This window comes from Rhamphochromis longiceps, linkage group LG1 (genome assembly GCF_057381845.1).
Source record: "Rhamphochromis longiceps isolate RC_006_pf linkage group LG1, R_longiceps_female_GT1.1, whole genome shotgun sequence".
Lineage (NCBI taxonomy): Eukaryota > Metazoa > Chordata > Actinopteri > Cichliformes > Cichlidae > Rhamphochromis > Rhamphochromis longiceps.
In genome coordinates, this window is record NC_140557.1 from 21,065,026 (window position 1) to 21,080,653 (window position 15,628).

Sequence of the window (15,628 nt, forward strand, 5' to 3'; positions counted from 1 at the left end):
TGTGTCAAATCCTGTTATTGTGTCAAATCCTGTTATTGCCACTGTGCGATGTGTTCACTGCTACAGATACCATGGCAGTGCCAGGATTGTGAGTGATTGCTGAAAATGTTGAAATGTACTCACTCACTTTTTATTATTGAAAGAAACTCCGTCCCGGGTCTGGTCCGTGGATCGGGTTTCCCCGAGGCGTGGGCGTCTATAAGCAGAGTTTTGTCTTTACCCTATAAGATTCAAAATTATTATGTAACACTCAGCAATATATTCTCAAGTAGCACTCAGATATGCCGTCAGCGGGTTAGTTACGACGTCGGGAGCAGTTAGGAGAACAAAATGATACAGAGACTGTTCAGGTTGCTTTCCCAAAATCAACTCAAAGTTTTATTCTTTTGTGCAGCGGTATTTATAGGCAGAAAGTTCGTGTGTCAACAAGTTTCAAGTTAAAACCATATAAGGAAGGTCCCCCAGCTCTGAAAGAGGCCTTCTACAATCGTATCTCAACATACCTTTGACAGGTCCGTTAAACACTAGACAGTTGGAATCCTTTGTTCTACAATTGCAGTAAGATGCACTCTCAAGGCCTTTAAATCTTATACAGAGGTCTCCTACATCCGTGAGTTCTGACACAACCCAGATGGTCTTCAAATAAACATCTTCTGCAAGGGAGTGATAAGTAAAAGAGTGATTTGTTGGTGTTTTCCCTCCAACCTTAGTATCTACTTTCACACCATAAAATCTTGAGTTGACAAAGCAAGAGAAAATGAGGTTAACATAAAGAGCCTTGTTGAGTCACAGAATCTTCTGTTCTAATATCATCAAAAAAAGTACCCAGTACATGCTCCCTTAATATAAAGTTGTGTTAAAATATTAAAACCTGCCCAAAATGTTTTGGTGACACTGGAAGCAGTAGAAAGTGGCGTATCGTAACTGAAAAGCTCTTTGGAAAACAGTTCTTTGTGACACATGTAAAAGGTACAGAGCAGCATTAGCATTCATTAGGAGTCATGTCATCGGCCACCTGGCAACTCTCCTGTTTTTGGTCCAACCCCCGGGGGAAATATCTGGCTCTTCAGCTGCTACATGTTCCTCTGTGCTCATCATCTATTTGTTAACTGACTGGTTGCTGTTTAGTGCTCAGCAGTGACCTTTTTTCTCCAAACACCCGCCCGCCGCTTGAAGTTGCTGGAAAACCAAAAATCTTAAAGATTCTTCCTTCTGCTCACTTGCTCCATAATAGGCTTTTTAAGTTTTTACAAAAATTCTTTAAGAAAAAAACCCTTTACATATAAATTCTGCCTGGCAGTGTTAAGACTCCCAAACTTGGAGAACAGGAGATGTTTCTTTGATATAAAAATCATCCTCCTTACCCTGTATTCCCAGAGGCTGACCTTCAAATGGTGAATCCCATTTCAGGCTGTCCTCCCCTCCCATACTTCTTCTACCTCGTGCACCTGAAAACCAGATTTAATTTAGTCTCAAAATGAATCTGTCACTTGTAGTCGCTGGCAATTTCTTCAGGTTAACAGAGGCACAAGCGACGGTGCAGCTCCCATTTATTGGTCACAGGAAACTAAGAACTTTCACTTTGTGTCATGGTCCTGAGTCTGAGGACTCAGTGTTTTGTGTTTCCTTATGCTTTTGTTCATTCCGAGTGTGTATTCTGTTGTTATTTTGCCATTTGTTAGGTTTCTGTTCTTTGCCTGCCTGCTCCCACTTCTCTGTGTTCCCTCTGTCTGTCCATGGTGTTTTTGTGTCTGCTCATGAGTCTGCCTGTCAAGTTCAGTGTCCTGTCTGGTTCTCTGTCTGTTAATTTCCTGTTTTATTCTGAAGGTTCATGTCTGATGTGAGTGTTCAGTTTACATTTCCCCTGTCCCGTCAGCTCTGATTTCTCCCAGCTGTGTTGCCCTCCTGTCTCTTATCCCCTGATTACTGGTGTGTGTGTATTTAAGCCCTGTGTGTTCTCCTGCCTGTTGCCGGTTCGTCTGTATTACTCCATGTAAGTCCGCGCTTTTCTGCATTCATCTGTGTCTCTCTGCGTTTTTGTATCCTCCGTCAGTCTGCGTCTCTCTGCCTTTCTCCCCGTGTCCTGTGGATTTCTAGTTGCTCTTTAGTTTTCCCAGTTTAGGTTTCCGTTAGTTTGTCTCATTATTCGTTTTCTGTTCCTGCCACTGACACCTTGTAAATAAACTCCACTAATCTTTTCATACACTGCTTGCTCTTGGGTCCTTTTTCCAACTCCACACGGCTCGCCTCGGCAGCCGTGACACTTTGCTCAGCAAAACACCTCAGCCTCTTTCCTGTGGAGCCCATCAGCTCTCTGATCAGAGGGAGTTAAGTTGGGCAGACTTTACCAAGGCTGAAGCTGTTAAATGGATCTGGCCTGCAGGTTGCAGATTCCATTCATGATACTACTGAACACATTCAAGCTTTGTGAGACACCCGTCGTGACCCAGCGGGGAGCTCAGGGGGAGAAACTATTTAGCCAGCTCAGCATGTATACTGAGCAGGCACCATTACATCCCACTGCAACATAGGTAGTGGGATTGGAAGCCATTTTGGGGGGAGACAATTTAATTTCACTACACAGTATGTCTGTGGGATGAAATAAGTTAGGTCTATACATGAATGCTTTGTGGCATCTCTGCTTTTCTGTTTCATCGCTTCATCTGTTTTATCCCACCATAAAGAGCCAGCGGTATTTCCAGCAATTGCTCTTCTAATGTCGCTGAGAAATGGCAGCATTTTACTAATGCATGTGTGCAATTTCAGAGCTTGTTTCTTCCCTTACATTTGTCTACACAAAAAAGGTTTGTCAGCATTAAATTAAATGTTCATAATCTCTATGATGAAATTAATTTGGTGGCTATAATACATAAACACGACCCCTGCTAGTGTTATATCTGAGGCAATTTGTGGTGCAGTCTGTACATGTACCCTAACAATAACTACACAAAAATGCATTAGCTATAGAAAACTACACCCAAATAAGCAATCGGTGGAATCTGGCTACAAAGGGCGGTTGGGGTATGATCTGATCATTTTTTGGTAAATAGTTCCTATATATTTGTTACACCTTGTGTCCCAAGACTGCAAAGATGTTCTGAGACGAGCATGATGTTGTCTGATTGCCGTTTAATTTATTTATCAAGCATAAAGCCACTGTCACCCTACTGAAAACTACACACTTTATGCTTTTGTTGCATAAACCTTGGTCTCATTTGTCAAGCTCTGCACATTGTTCAGCTTTCACCTTGACTACCTCTATCTTTTGTGCACTACAAAAAAAATGTTAGCATTAGACTAAAAGAAACCTTAATATAATCCTTAACCAGAGGCAGGAATCCGCTACTTGAACTGTGGCTTTGATGTTGCTCCTCCACAACATAAAGCTGTGACTCATGGGACCTCACAGGTTCAGGCAGCAGCTTTAGATGTCCTTGGAAACAAGATTTTGAAGTTTGCAGCAGCTTTGTTTGCCTGGTTTCACACTATAGAAATATAACACAAGGGCCTTATACAGTTTGAGGGAAAAACTAAAGACCTAAAAAGGTTTTTCTTTTCTTCCGTGTTGTCTTAAACACAGGCTGGCTGCTTTAATTTCCAGCAGCAGGTGAAGTAATGCAAATTCCCATTCATCTGTAAAAAGGAAAAGTTGACTTTGAATGCTGCCTCTCAAAAAAATGCATCTGACCTCATTAAAAGGGATTCACATTAAAGATTTATGTGCATGGGCATATCTGTGTCACAGAGGCGATATGCTGCGCGCAAAACTTTGTGTTGTGAAGCAACTGAAAAGTAGTTTGCATGTGTTTTTTGTCTATTTTCTTCTTTTTTCTTTTTTTTTTTTTTTTTTAATTGCAGTGCTAGCACAGTGAATTACACAAACACCTTTCTGGTCGTTTGTGTTGATTTGTATGACAGAGCACAGCTTTACACACTGGCTTCATTATTGTTCAGTTAATCGTTTAGTTTCATTACAGGACCAGGACAAGTTCAGCTGCGGCCGTTTTAGGTACTCCTGTGTCTGTCCTGCTGTGACTTTTGACAATGACTACTGTGAAAAAATCTATTTTATTGAAATGGAATGAATAGATAAGGACATATTACATCCAAACTGAGTAGAGTTCACTCATGGATATAGAAATGTTACGTGTCCCCTTCAAAAGCATTACAAATGTCATGTCAATGACATGAAAACAAAGCTTTGCTGAGATTTAAGAAATTAGGTAACCAGCATCTGTGGAGAACTTTCATCAATCTGGTTACAATAATAACTACTGTACGTGGTTAAAGTCAGTGGATAATAATCATGCTTCACAATAATAAACACTTTTCTGTCTGCTCTTTTTGGAGAGTATGTTACTTTGAAACAGCATCTAGGAGCAAAGAGTAGTTTCTTTGCTCTTGTCATCATTTTCTTTGGTAAGTAAGGATCCAGAAATAGAAGAAAATTACCTTTACAGTTGTAGGAAAAAAGAAAACCATCTATTCAGTTTAATAGTAAATCATATAACAATAACATCATATTTCTTTCAATTAAATATGCGGAATTGATAAGATGGTTTCCCCTTTTTAAAATTATTATGATTAATCTTGTTGAACCCATATGGCATGCAGTTTTAGAGCCACCTGGCACTCAAGAGTGGTTTTTCTATTGAAAATTGATTTGAGAATTTTATATCATCTGGATATGTAGTGCAAAGACATGGACAGAGAGATGATTACTGTACCTTTTTTAAGCAAGAAATTTGCATCTCCTGGCATTTCCACTAATAGTCTCCTCGTCTCTGACACATTTTACACAAGTGCCTGGATTATTCTAATTAGAAAGGGGGATCATTTCCAACACTGAATTTTTCCTCCTGGATCCAGACATAATGTTAGATGAAACAGGGAAATCTGTTGAAAATTGGTTAAGTAATGACTACGGTTCTGTTACTTGGTGGGTTCAGATCTACAGCCATATAAATGCGTCACTGATTTAAGTGTGATCCTTCTGCCATGCAAACGTGTGAAAACTAACAGTTGGGATGATAGTGAGAACCAGCGGGTACGAACTAGGTGACAAGTGTAAAAGCTCAGATTAAATTAAACTCGTGCATGCTCAAGCAGGTCAGACACCTTTTCTAGAAGACTGTGTTTTTCTCTTATTACACCTCATAATTAAGACAAATGGAGCAAGGTTTGCTATTTAATATTTCTCTTGGGTCATGTAACAATCTCATATTCAAAATTGAACTCTAATTGCAATTAAAGGGGTACTGCAACATAGAAGATAAATTATTTGTTTTACATTAATAGTTACAAGTACTCTATCTTTCCCAGTTTCTTGTGATTATCTCAAGGATGGCTTTGGTGAACAATTGCCTTTTGAGTTTTTCTATCTTATCAATGTAACTTCTGCAGAACAAACATCTGTGTGTGGCTGTATGTTGAACAGTCAAGCAGCATATGGCCCCATATTGTTTGTCAGGGAGGAACAGTTTACTGTAAAATAATGGCTGATGCTGAGTTAGCAGATTAAAGAAAAAAGCCCACATCTGGCTGTAAAGCCTATTCCAAGGTTATAAAGTCTATATAAAATATAGAGTCCATCTGGATACGTGCTATTTTGTGCAGGCTCAAGTGTTTATGAAATCTGACCGCGTGTTGTTTTATAGTTATATACAAATTAATTGATGACAGCTACTTTTAGCAAACTAAAATGAAGTTAGAGACACTTTTGTACACTTAGCAGCACCTCTGTGGATAGTCTGTTGTGCATAGTACTGTGCAAAAGTCTTGAGCCACCTCTGATTAATTTGTATGTTTTTAGGTGCAGCAATTTATTAAATGTACAAACATACATGGAAATACAGTATGTAAGACAAAAATATAGTTTGTCTAATTCTAACAAGATTGAAACTCAATATTTGGTGTGACCACCTTTATTCTTCAACACAGCTTGAACCAACTTAAGCAAGCTGTCTTGCAATGTCTTTCAGTAGTACTCAGGAATAGTTCTCCAAACTTCTTGAAGGACTTCTCTGGATGTTGGCTGCCTTCTGGTCCACTTTTTGTCAAGATGATCCCACACTGCTTCAATAATGTTGAGATTCAGGTGCTAGGAAAGCAATCCATGACTGAGAGGATTCTGTTGTGTTTGTCTATCCAGGTATGCTTTTACTGCATTGGCAATTTGATTGGGATCATTGTCATGGCTCCTTGACAGCCACGCTTGCAATGAAATGAGGAAACAGTTAAAATAAATATAATCAGAAAGCCTGGAGAACTATTGTTGAAGAAACTCTGGCAGCTTGGAAGCAAACTTTAGAGAAATGATGGGTGACTCAAGACTTGCACAGTAGTGTAGTTATATATAAATTAATTGATGCCTGCTGTTTTTTAACCAATTAAAATAAGGCCAGAGCTAATGTTTGGAACGGCAAGTACCACCTTTGAGCTTAGTCTGTCGTGTTTTACGCTGAAAAAGCAGGCGGTGCACCATCGTCACAGCTGTTTTCAACAAAAAAGGAAGCTAGCAGAGGCAAAGGTTAGTTGCAACAAAGGAACCAAGGGAAAGAAACAGAAGGAACAGCATGATTGAGAAGCCGGAGATCAAGACACTAATCAAAGGCACGCATGGATCTGTAACTCTGCAGCTGGGTGCTCTTTCCTGCTCGCAGACACGCTTTAACCTGCAGTGACCAGAGGGAACAAAGAGTCACACTTTAATTGATTTTACTTTTATGTTCTGTTGCTTAATGGAAATCAAATCAAAACTCAGCCATGGGCCACTCAGCCTTTCTCTTCCTTTTCCTCTCCCCCCACACACCCCTACCCTTCATCCCAATCCTGTGCCGTGCTGCTTTGAAGTGTAAATCAGATTCTAGTGATGTATGAAAATAAAGTGCAGACTGTACACTAGAGATCATTTTGCAGCACTGAGGGCATGCAGGGTGTAACCAGAAGTAACTGTGTCTTTTTTTACAATATGTTTAGGTCAATAATGCTTTATACTGTACAGCTCCGTGTGTGTGTGTGTGTGTGTGTGTGTGTGTGTGTGTGTGTGTGTGTGTGTGTGTTTGATGTGTTTGTCATTCATATACCTGCAGTTTGTCCTTTCATCCAGCTTCAACTGTAGAGAAAAACGCAGTGACCACCAGGTGTTCAAGTACTTCTGCTGCTCTTTCTTCATCATACTTTACCCTGATCTTTGTTTTCAGAGCTTTTTGGGGATTTTATAATAAATAGATCTTACTGCTGAGTGAAAATAAGCAGATTCTTTTATAACAGAGCTCTGAGCTACGAATGAAAAAAAGCATGCTTGATGTTGAGTTCAGTTCTTTTTATCTTACACCCATGTGACTTTTGCTTCCTTTCATTTAAAATTCTTTCCTTGAATTCTCAGCGATTTATTAAAGAAAGACAAAACGCTAATTACTTTCACTTGGCTTGAACTCATCTATGTACTTTATGAAAAGAGCACATTTTTATAGATTCTCACAGTCATTTGGGTAGTTGATGTTCATGTCCTATATTTTTCATTATTGTGTATAAAATTCAGTTTCTGAAATTATACATTACTTTAGCAATCAGCTAAAAAAAAAAAAGAAAAACACTGCTTTTAAAATAAAAAAAACCTTAGCAAAATTTTAGCCATGATAAAATATTTGCAGTAAATAATAATAAAATTGGCCACTTTATAGGCACCAGCAGTGACCCAGACAATGAGTCAATCAGTGCTTGTGACTGAGTTTCAGTTTTACGTCATTTTTATTTATAAAGCATCAAATACTAATGAAAGTCATCTCAAGACATTTTACATAGTGAGGCAAAGAACCTACATATTTATTTATATATAAAAAAACACAACCCTGTGAACACAGCACAGTGGGAAGAAAAACAAAGTCTCTTTTAAGAGGAAGAAACCTTTGGCAGAACTAGGCTTAGGGAGGGCGGCCATCTGCTACGACCGGTTCGGGTTAGGGGAAAGCAAGAGAGGCAACAAACAGCAAACAAGGGAAGACACAAACTACTAGAGAGATTATACACAATGACATGCAATTTTTAACTATTTGTTTATGATGCTATTTATTTAATAAGTGTAGTCATTAAATTATGTGTTACCCCCCACACACACACACACACACACACTTCTGTGGTTCACAAAACATAATTTATGAAGCTACTGTGGTAACAAACAAAGTGAGATTTTTGCAGAGAAACACGTTGATGCATGGTTGGCACCAGCAGGTTTGCACACATTACCCACAAATGACAGAGAGTCAGGGCAGAAAGTACAAGTAATATGTATCCCAGGATGCCCCCATTCATCAAAACCTTTCAGGTGAGACACTTGTTTTTAAACTAAAGAAGTTTAAAATAGTGGAGTAAATAATTCAATAAAATGAATTCAATAAAATAAATCAGGATAGAACTATGGCTTAGACATATAGTGCAACTTTAATTGAACTCAATGATCATCTGCATGTAATTTAATGTGGGGAAAAGGTCCAATTTGATATTCATTTTCACTGGGTCCCCCCTACCTCCTGGGCCCCTGTGGTACTGACCTAGCTGCTTCATTGCCTTTAATGAAAACCCACATTTTCACCTGAATGGCATAAAGACTCTTAATGATGTGACTGAATAAATTTAAGTCATTATTGCCTGTCTTTTGTTCAGCTTTAGCTTTAGCTTGCATCACATTCAGTCAGCCACACAATTTTACAGTTCGAAAGACTTCATATTGACAAGCAACCGGGACATCACAGGTGAGAAATATTTATAAACTATTAATAAACAAATTACAAGAATTAAAGGGGGAAACACAAAACACATAAAGGAAAAACTGAAAAATGAGATGAATATCACATTACAATTGCAAACATAGGAAAAATTAAATAAACGACAGTGTCTTTTTTTTTTCTTTCTTTTTTGACTGGGGGATAGGACAGGGAGAAAGAATGAAAGAAAGAGAGGGAGAGAAAGAAAAATAGAGGGGAGAAGAGATGGAGGGAAAGGGGGGAAGAAAAAAAGAAAGAAAAACAAACAAAACACCTCGATCACCTGTATGGAGATAAAAAACCAGAAGAGAAAACAAACAACAAAGAGCAACATAATAAAGACAACACCATCACAATAAACTGGCTAACAGTAGATAACAGTATACTTTTTTAATTTCACCTGTTGAGAATGAAAAAAGAAAACAAGCAGAAGAAAACGAGAGCAATAGAATAAACAACATCACAAGGGTCTATGGGAATGTAACGGTAAATACTAAATATTAAACATTATTGTGCAGCACGTAAGATCGACAGCGCACAGTGTGCTTTGAGGTAGGAGCCAAAAAGGGTGTAGTTTGTGTGTGTGAGCACCCGTGTGTACACCTGTGAGCATGGACGAGCTTGTTTTTAAAAGGTTCCTTCATGTAACGATCTGCTAGAGGGTGTGGGGAGCCACTGCCCCGTCCACCAGGGCATGAAGCAGGTATGGAGGAGATCAAAACTCCAGACATCCAGAGCCCCCAGAACACAAGAGACCAAGGAAGACCAACGGAGGGGCAGCCGCGCCACTGTCCCAGTAAGAGCTGAGGAGAGTCCCATATGAGGGTTCACTCAGCAGCCGCGGAGCAGAAGCCAGGGGGGGTTGCAGTGACGTGCCCGTGAGCTCCGCCGGCAGCCAGCTGTGCCAGAGTGACCGAGCCCCAGGCCGAGAGGCCGAGGGCACCTCAACCCTGAAGTGGCCTAAGCGAGCCCCAGGCTCCAGCCCCCGGGGTAGTCACACATCTGTCTGCTTCCCAGGTGTTTGGTGGCAAATTTAAACTTTACATCACTTCCACTTTCCCACACTGTCAAACTCATTGTGATGTCACTGGTCTAGTCCACTCATCTTTCAGCTCAATCATCTGTCATTTTTCCTTGCAGACGCCTTTGTGCAACCCACCTCCTCCCAATCTGCACCTTTCCCCTGTTACACAGGCTCCATCCAAGCCTCCATCTTCATCTCCACCACCATCGTCTAGACTCCTGTGTGGTCCTGCCCTAATTCCTATCACTGCTGGCATTACGTCCTGCAGTGATGGGCCATCGGACTTCCATTGCCAAATGCTTTAAGTGAATTCTGTTCAGTTCCTTCAAATGTTCTCTCCTTATTTAACTGGTGTCAGGTAAAGATAGCTACGGGAAGAATATCCAACATGACAATCCACTTTTCTTTTGAGACGATATGTTTAGGTTTGAGCCCAGACACACCACATGTGTTCGAAAACAAATATTTGTAGAGGATTTTATTGAAATGATGGATGATGGTAGCTGACGTTTATTTCAAGACAGGATAAGGACACATTTTTAAAGTGCTGGCAATCCTGGATTGAGTATGTGCCGATTTTAAACAAGCTAAAAATAACTTATATTAATAATAATAACTTGTACTTCCTCCCCTAGTTGCTAAGCTACTCAAAGTTATGATAGTATTACTGTAGGTTATTTACTTTCTTAATTAGGTTTAGGGGTTTTGATTTTATATCAAACTGGTTGTACAAAAAAAAAGAAGAAAAAAAGAATTTGAAGCCAGTTTGTGGTGTTGTGATATACCATGTGCATCCCAAATAAGAACTTAAAGCAGACAGGTCTGTGTGAAATATATAGCCATGCCTGTATCCAGCCTTAGATAACACTGCCTGGATGAGTGGTTTTGGGCATGTCCCAGTGGCAGGATCCCCCGGGGCAGACCCAGGATATGCTGGGAAGATTATGTCTCTCGGCTGGTTTGGAAACACCTTGGTGTCCCCCTGGCATCTCTGCTTAGACTGCCACCCCTGCAGATCAGTGGCAATGGATGAATGGATGGTTCATGGTTTCAGCTCAGTACACTAGATGATCACCAAAAAATATAACTGAAGATCATCACATACACCACAGGGCCAACTTCAAATTCATTAACATTTCTGGTTAAACAGGCATTGAATTGTAATTGTGACCTCAGAGGTTATTTTGTTCATCCAGGAATAACACGTGCATAGGCATGTTGAGTCATAACCCCTAAAAGCCTTTTTCTGACTCAAAGTGTTGAAGTCATTCCTAAGTCAGTCTCCCACAGCAAAGGGATGTCACCTTTAATATCAGTCAAACTGTGGAAAAGTGAATTTGCGGCATGATTTTCTACTTGTTAGACCTTTACTTTAGTATCTTTAGACAACTCAGGTTCGGTATTACATGTTAAAGCTTGTTAGGAAATGTGAATCATTCGTGGCTTAAAGGCTTATAAACAAAAGGATTTAAGACAGATTATTTTTTTTCTACAAAGCTCATATAATAAGGATTACACATAAACCCCCAAGGTTTATTACAAAATAGAAAAGACACAGACAATTTTTCCAGAGAATAAAATGTTCAGGAAGCGTTACTTTATTCATTCATCGTGCTAATGGAAAATGTTTTTGTGAATTACACTGTTAAAAACAAATCTACAAAGATGTAATAAAATTACAAGGTGATTGGATTTAAGAAAACATCTTAATTGATTGTAAAATATTTCAAGCTCCAATATTGCTACAAAACACTGAAAAGATTCCCTTACCTTCACTCTTGAAAAAGAAAAACCTACCACGGAGGCTTTGGGATTCTCATTCTGGGCAGCATAAATATATGCATGATGTCAAGTACTGCAAGTTTAGCCAAAATCTTTTCATTCTTGCATGAGAGAAAAGAAAAGAAAAGAATCTAAAGCTGAAATGGAAAAAGTAGGGCAAAGAAAGGAGACTTTATGCCGGGTATTAGACTCCCCTATTGTAACGGTCAACGATGATGAGTTTATTTCAGCTCTACAGTTGCCGAATAAAAGGTGGCCAGAGGTTGAAAAGCTTCTCTGAATGAAGGTTAGAAATATTCAAATGCATGAAGCTGCAAACTATCATACACATAATAATACAGCAGATTCTCACTAGATGTATTTTCTGACATGTACAAAATTCTTAGCAGTAACAAATAATTATAAGCCAAAGTAGTAGCTTGATCACAAGAACAAAAAACGAAAAGAACAAAAGAAGAACAAAACAGCATGCACGGCACATTTGCATTTTTTCAGCATAATAATATGATCTGCATTTCTTGGTTTAAAAAACGAGAGCATCTGACAGGAATGCTACAAGACATCAAAGCAACCTGATAACCATCTATCAGCCGTTAAACTTGAGTTAAATTAAACCATTCTGGATGTTTAACACGTTAGAGAGCTGACAACTCCAGTGCACTTTTTACGTCTCTTTTTAAACACCTACAACAAGAAAGCACAATCACTGGGTGCCCTGGTAACTAGCTTCAAAATGGTGCATTCTTTTATTTTATAAACCATACACACCTGCAATTTCTGTCAGTTTCTTTTGAAGTGAAGCTCTGGGACTCTTTGAGGTTGGTATTAGGGCTCTATAAGCCACCGAGCCAAGCAACTGTCACATTCGGTCTTAGCAAATGGGCTTGTCTGCATGTCTGATTAATTGCTGTGTGCGAGAGGTTATCCTCTAATCATCACTGCAAGTTCATACAGACAAAGACACTACCTCTGTAAGTTCTTTAACTGTGGCCACGGTAGCCATTAATTAGCACACACTCAACACATAATTACTAGGCAGTGCCAACCTGGAAATATGAAGCAGATATTTGTGGTATTTTGAACCAACTTTCAAACCTTCCCTTGAAATTATGCACTTCGACTCATTATGAATTGTCCACTTTTACTACATAGTATTTTGATGTGCTATTCAAAGTCTCAAGTGTAAGTTTTTGTACATCCACTCACCGACACCATCATGTGCTTGTCAGAAGGGGAAAAGGAGCGATCAGATATGGAGCAAATGTGATTTTCCTACCCCCTCGAGAGTGTCTGGTGAGGATAACACTCCTCAGATGTCTGGCACGTTTAAAGGCTTGTCTCCACCTCAGTCTGAATACCATGATATATATATATATATATACATGTACACAAATAGATCACTTACAGCTCCAGTTTCCATCATACTTGTGAAGGTGGACATAGTTTAATAAATGTAAATGTTGGTACATTTATGTTGTGTTGCCTCCAGAAGAATGAGCTGTCTGTTTGAGGTGGCCAGCAAAAGAAAATAAATACCTGGGCTTGGGTGTAGAAGCAACACTACAAAAATTGTATAATTGCTCAAACAGCTGTGGAATATCTAAATCTGCATGTAGTAACATTTTAATAACATTTTTTCATGCTCTCTTTCTTTCAGGTTTTTCCGTATATGCTTAGCATTTATGGACAGAGAATAGCTTCTGTTCTTGAAATGATGATTACACATAAATCATTTACCCAAGAATCAGATAAATATTTGTATTTTTTAATTTTAATTTAAAATATGCTTTCACTTATCCATATCTCTTTTTCTGACCTGCACCTTGTTAAAATACTCTATTTGAGGTGGTGTAACTAGTCTTTGCTGGCAACAGCTGAAGGCCACAAATTCAGAGCAGAGAAGTCTTTTTTTAATTCGCGCTGAAGTGCTCTGAACATTTGTAATTTTAAACAAGCCCCCATATTATTTAAGTGGTTGTGGAGCTATATTTCTTGATGTGGACACAGGGATTGTGAGATGGGAATCACATTAAGTTCAAGCTCATTTGTTCATCACAAGTGTGTCTCAGAGGACTCCAGAGAGAGAAACTGCAAACCTATCCAGATCTCTCTAATCATACTCATGACATTACAAAATGAAGTGCTGTAATACATGATGAAACAACTGAAATGCAAGGCAACAAACAAAGCACAGAACTCAGAATAGACTCATACATCTAATCTACAAGAGGTGGACGAAATATCACAAGTGCAGCATAATTTAATTCAACAGCCCTGCTCTGAATAATAGATTTGTCAAGCTTAAAGTAATAAATTGTTTTTGTTGAGACGAGATGAGAGAAGCCGGCTCTGGAAAATTTTATTCTGTGTGTTTCTATTATTATGTTACACAGTGTTAAGCAGAGCTGGTGTGGACAAAATATAACGTCCACCTTATAATTTAATATATTTGTAGTTAGCGATTGCTGCGGGGCTCCAGAACACGATTTTATGAGGTTGCAGAGATATTGTGTTCACTCCCTGTACGTCCTGAAGTCTAGTCTTGTTTACCTGACACCGTCAACCTTCCCTCGGCACAATCAAAGCTGCATCCATCTAGTGGGATCACATTTGAAGTATAGCATCCTTTCACTACGAATAATTTGAATAGTCTCATCTCTCTGTCAGCTCTCTGAGTGTTATTAACATGCTGTGCTCTGCAGGCTGCCTGTGCAGAAACTCTGCTTTTCAAATAAAACCATCGAAATGAGAAGCCACAGGTCTTGAGGAGGTACATGGCCTTAATGGACCAAAAAGCAAAATATATGTCTTTAATTTTAGCAAGCATTTGCTAATAAAATAGGCTCCGAAAATGGCTGAAAAGGAAAAAACAAGTACAGAGGGTCGCCATTTAAGGATGCACGTTTACTTTACCAGAGGAGGCAAAAACAGTTCTTCAGGTTAAATCTGTGTTTTTAGTGTTTCTTTCTCTCTTTTTTTTTAATGCAGCAAAATGAAGTGATGTATCTGAAAGTGATGGCAGGGGGCTTGAGGAGAATAGATGTTTGGTTTGACAGCATATTGAAGAGAAAAGCTAGGTGAACTCACCAGGGCTTTTTAGAGGAAATAGAGTTTACTAGCTCAGTTTGGTGCCTTGAAAGAGAAGCCAGAGAGCTTTCTCTGTGCAGGCAGGAAGGAATCAAGTAAGGTTATTGCAATTTTAGTCTACAGAAGTCAAAAAGAAAAGTAAGCAGAAGCACAACTTTCTCTTCACAAGCACTTATCTTCTATTATAGTCAAACACACCAAGGGGAAAGAAAAAAAAGGACTCATTCAAATACTGACATGATTTCCAGGTAGTTTTGATCAGCCTTGAAACACAGAATTGCTGCAGCTATACTGCTTTGGAAATAATCTTTTTGTCTAAGGAAAATTTCAAAAATGGTTTTGACTGAAAGACACATTGTTCTTTGTGCTCCCCTGCAAAACAAGTAACTCAGTGAGATTTCTGAAAGAAAAGACACTAATCTCTCTTCTAGTTTTATGCTGAAGGTCTTCTTGTATCATAAAACATTTCGGTAAATTAAATCATCTAGCATTGATGCTTGCTTACCCTGCCACTATGTTGTAAAGCTCCTTCCTCACAACTAATTGTACTGACTCATTTTATTTATTTTCTGTGTTAACGTTAAGTAAATTAGTGTTCCAGTAGCCTCAAAGTTTGTGTCATTCACAGAATCTGCATGTCACAAAATTGAATTTACTTATGTTTAGTTCAGTCAGTACAGCTGCTTATTAAACGAAAAAAGAAAAGAAATGATTAAAGCTGAAATTCTGTACTTCGGACAAATCTTGATTTGTGTATCAGTTTGGTAAATAAAAAAACAATCTTTTCAATAGGACGTTTAGACATTTAATTCTGAGAAGCATCTAACAGACTGTTTAATCTCAGTGAAAGGTAATGTCTCAAATTCTTATTCAAATGCAACTTCTGTGAATATTTCTGTTCCTAAGTGACCTCAAGTTTAAACTATGAGGAAAAAAACCTAAAACATTACATCAAACACTACCTTAACAA